Here is a 5,427-nt window from a genome sequence, read left to right as displayed (position 1 = left end):
CATCTTTTATCTTGATTGTAATTTATAATTTTAACCCTGTTATTTTTAATGCCTGATCCATTAATTTTAAATAAATATTGCCATTCAGCACACTAAGTGAAGTACCACAATGTTGTTTCTGAATGCATACTTTATAAAATAATAATAATGATGCCATTCACAACAGCCTATAGGAGGTCAAGGATTGGCAGCTAACTGCTGGTCTCACATCCACATGCCTTAGGATAAGTGAGCAATCATTAAACCGAAATGTGGTTAGCATGATGATCCCCTGCGTGTTATAACTAAAGGCTGGTTCACAATAAACCGGGAACGGAAACGACAATGAGAATGAGAACGGAAATATTGTTAAAATGTATTTAAATGTGACCATTCACAATAGTTAATTGTGAATGATCACATGTAAATACATTTATTTTAACAATATTTCCGTTCTCGTTGTCATTTCCTTTCTAGGTTTATTGTGAACCAGCCTTAAGTCGTGGAATAAATTTTGTTGCATACTGTACTGTTCATTGAATGTTTATGTCAAATCCCAGTTTCCCCCAAAGGCGAGTGTCTGAACAGTTAGGATCTTTCCTGAAAATATTTGCTGTACAGAATTGAAAGTCTACATAATATCAAACAACTTCTTTAAATTATTTTAAGCAGTAAGTAACTGTCACGTGATTTCCCCCTTTTTCGACGATCCTGCAACATAACCACTCGAGCAGACAGTAGCTCCACAAATTCATCATGATGCTGGGTGGGTACCAGTCCTTTACACTGGCTGAAACTTGATGTGAAAATTTTTTCCCTTATGAAGACCTCAATCAGCGTTTCCATGATGATATTCCAAGGCATGACGTCATTAGGCTACGATGATATATGGGACATTTTGTTCTCGCCAAGCTTAGACGACCTCACTCATACCACTCTGCTGTCTGAGCTGGGGTCGTCTAAGTTTGGCGAGTACAATACTTCATAACTGAAGGGTACACAGGAAAAACGAACAATGTCACAATTCCTTTAAGGGTGATGTCGTTATCTAATTCACTGTATTACTACAAACTTTGGAGTTATTTTTACCAAAAGTGGTAAAGGAGAATTAAAACCACGGATACATTCATCATTTCCTTCATTTCAAGTAGGAACATCAATAAATTTTGCAATAATATACTGAAATAGATCATTATCTCACCCTTAATGGAAATGTGACATTGTTCGTTTTTCCTTCAACTGCTTCTTTTAATGAATCAGTATTCTTCCATTGATTAATATAACTTGCAATGTGACTGCCTTTCAACATGGTTTGAACAGACCATTTGAAACACGTGAAACCATCGTCTGACCATCATATGGCAAGAACACTGTTCAGTGCTTCGATTACGTGGTGTTGTATACTACAACTGATGTAAAGATGTCCGAGCAGAAAGCCTCTTGTGCCCTTCTATCCATTCGTCCACTACAGGGAAGAAGAAATAAATGTAAAATAGAATTTTAAACATTGCCTTTGAACCTGTTTGAATTGTCTCAACAATCTCGCAACATAACTATGGTTGAGAGTCCATGAAGATATCAATTATTTGTGAAAGAGCTATGCATATTTTGAATTTCTGTTTTAAAACATAATACTGTTTGTTTAATTATATTTATTTATTTAGTGTTTGTCACTTTAACAAATGTTATATTGTGACATCTGTTGGAGCAGCACGTGAACCCTTGAAGTAATGTTCAGTTCACTTTGTCCCAGTTGCATAGTCGCCATTCTATACCACCTGTTTACCAAGTATGCTGATAGAGCCAGTTGCGTAGCCAACTTCATTTTCACTATCTACTTCGCTTTTATTATTTTTTTTTTAACTGTAATGAACTTTTGGTGTTTGTGATAAGGAAATTACAAATACAGCATTTGCCTTAACGACTAGGAAAACCACAAATAAATAAACAAATTGATCAGCTCCAGAGTTTGAACCCAGTACCTCCAGAATGCGAGGCTAGTATTTTACTACAGAACCACCTTGCTCGGTATAGGCCTCGCAAGGGATTCTGAAGAATGACCTTGATCATTATATCCAAGCAGTGAGTGTATTTTAAGAAGTGACGGAAGTTCAAGAAAGAGTTTCTGCAGCCACTGGAGTGTCGCACAGTTCTGTTTACGGTATTTTACGAGACAGAAAAAAGCATGAAGAGGAAGGAACGTCTTTCGACACTCCTGGAAAAAAACACAACATCCCAAAAAGAATCACTGACATCGATGATTTCTGTAAATGTGTAATCCGGCACACTATATACAATTTCTATGCAGAAGAAAAGTGTTCACCAACAATAAGAAGACTACTGCAGAAACTGAGAAACACTATTAATTTTCAAGTCTCAGAACAATAATCAATAACTTAGGGTTTCAGTGGAAGAAAACAAGAACCAACCAAAGAGTTCTAATTTAAAAACACATTATTTGTTCCCTTCGTGAGACATATCTAACTTCTCATCGAAAATACAGAGCTGAGGACGGCCAATAGTGTATGAAGACGACATGTACACATATAGCACTCATACCGTTCCGGAGAGTTGATCTGATGACAGCGGCTCATGTTTGATGTCTTCTGTATCCAAAGGTGAGTGACTTGTAATCCATGCGGGTGGAAGGTTTGGGTTTATAGCAAATGCTCTCCTCATTTACAGGTCGCAACTGAAATTTGAAGGCTTTCACAGAGAAATGAATACTGATAACTACACCAAACGGCTTCGTACAATGTTAAAAAAAATTTCTAGTTTATTTAACGACGCTCGCAACTGCAGAGGTTATATCAGCATTGCCAGTGTGCTTTAATTTTGTCCCACAGGAGTTCTTTTACATGCCGGTAAATCTACTTTAAGCACACTTAAATGCCATTGACCTGGGCCTGAATCGAACCCGCAACCTCGAGCACAGAAGGCCAGCACTATACCGACTATGTTACCGAGGTCGACCATATAATGTTAATTCCAAATTACCTCCTAACTCTGACCTAGTTATCGACAATGCTTCATATCATAATACACAACTGGATAAACCGCCAATCTCAAATTCCTTATGAAAAGATATTATGCAAGCCTGGTTGATGAAACATAACATCCTGTTTGATGAAAACAAAAGTATATGATTCAATCTTAGCCAATGGGCCAACACAAAAAGACCTATTTAATTGAACAATAATATTAGTCGAAATGTCCATGTTTCTGCCCCATACAGTGCTATGCTCCACACAAAGTACTTCATTGGTCTCTTCCTTAGTTCTTTCTCCAGAGATCCGCAGAAGATGCTCCTTTTTTCTATTAAAAACTTCCTTTACTATTGATATTATTTTCACTGCAGCAGATAAAGCCTCTTCATGAAATCGTCACTTATTTCCTGGCATCCATGAAACAATTTTTTCCATCAAGGAATTGCTTATGTTTTTGAAAATGTAGCAGTGGTCAAAATAAATTAAAGATGACCTTCCAATATTGACAGAGTGGCAAACTTTTGGCACGACAGTTTTAGAGGTCATTCTTTTCATCATGTTAACATTTATTTTGTGATTCTCACTATTTAAAAACAACGACGTCGCAGTTTTCTACTGCCTTTGAAGTAAAAAATCAAAGCATGAAGTTCTGTGCCTGAAAGTCTCTCCGAGAAAAAGTGTTGCTAGTAATTCATACTTGGTGGTCAGAAATTCTAAATTATGGTTTATTTAACGACGCTCGCAACAACTGCCGAGGTTATATCAGCGTCGCCAGTGTGCCGGAATTTTGTCCCGCAGGAGTTCTTTTACATGCTAGTAAATCTACTGATATGAGTCTGTCGCACACTTAAATGCCATCGACCTGGGCCGGGATCGAACCCGCAACCTCGAGCACAGAAGTTGAGCGCTATACCAACAGCACTACCGAAGTCGACTTGGTGGTCAGTCCCGATATAAAAAATCAAAGTCGATTTTGGCCAGTGTGACTTTTGCTTCCCATCTGATTATTATTTTCTGTAGCTTTTATTTCAGCAACAGGCGTAAAAGGTCTTTCTGCCCCAAAAAATTGCCTAGTTTCTTGTCATACAATATTGCTATTTGACATTTCGTCTACAATTAGGGTACACAATCTCTCTGCTTAACCGTTGACGGTCGGCAAGGAATCGCTCCATAATAAGGGATGTTATCTCAGTATCACAGTGCAAACACAGTCTAGTATATACAGTCACGAAGCTTGAGTTGTGAGGGTGCTAGGAACAATAGACTGTGCCGGTACTATTTTAAATTGTCTGCAATGAGGCGATAGTAGCGATCCTAGTGGTTAGCAACTATCTATGGATGCATATTTACTATGTATTGAGCTTCGTGACTGTATATATACTAGACTGTGGTGGCATGGTAAATTTTCTGTCTACAATTAAGGAAGGTAGATGTGCTAAATTAAAATCACAATATAAATTCTTTTTATTGAACCTCAAAATAACTTCCATTCTAAATTTAAAATGTTGATGCGAACAGATTATGTTAACACGTAAAATTCTCTTCACATTAAAATAACACAGTTTTGTAATTATTTCTACAACATATTATGCAACAAGCAGTATAAACGGAACTCATGGACACATTACACTAAATAAAGCTTAGCAATGATACGCAATAAAGTTATAATATAATATTTCACTGAGCTCCATACACTGAAATAGAAAACCCGAACAAACATTACGGTCTGATCTAGATCATGCCGTATTTCGCTTTGTTGTGAAAAGTTGTGTAAACTGTGAAATGTTCGTTATCGGTTATAATAACTGTAAATGGCTAAAATACAATAATTTGAATAATGATATGGGACAAGGAGACGTTTGTGGTACTATAAATATTGTAAGAAAATGAGGTCAGAATTATCCTTTTTCCGAAAGATCCAGGAAGGTGAGTTTATAAAATATAATATATACTTTATGAAAATAATATATAAACCTTATGTATTTCTCATTTCAATAGTGGAAGGAAGGTGTTAATTTTCTCAAAAAAAAAAAAAAGAATACGATATCGAAAGTACAATACATTTTATCGTCTTCTGGGGAAAGGGTCTATGATGAGGCGATAGTAGCGATCCTGGTGGTGAGCAACTATCTATGTTTGCATATTTAGTAAGTATTGAGCTTCGTGACTGTTTATATTAGACTGTGGTGTGGTGTATCTGTAATAGAGAGAACTCGCGTGGAACGGGCCTTATAATTACCGTACATACAGTCACGAAGTTTGAGGTGATTTTTTTAATTTCTCGCGATACAATGCTCCAAGCGGTTAGCAACTGAGAGTACTAGGAACAATAGACTGTGCGATAGTAGCGACCCTAGTGTCTAGCAACTAAAGTTCAACTGCCATTGTATGCATATTCCCTACAGTGAGCACTATACCAAACCTTACGTATTGAGTTTCGTGACTGTATGTACTAGACTGT

Source organism: Periplaneta americana, chromosome 10 (assembly GCF_040183065.1).
Source record: "Periplaneta americana isolate PAMFEO1 chromosome 10, P.americana_PAMFEO1_priV1, whole genome shotgun sequence".
In the NCBI taxonomy this organism is placed as follows: Eukaryota; Metazoa; Arthropoda; class Insecta; order Blattodea; family Blattidae; genus Periplaneta; species Periplaneta americana.
The sequence above is the reverse complement of the archived record's forward strand: the minus strand, read 5'-3'. Positions refer to the sequence as shown.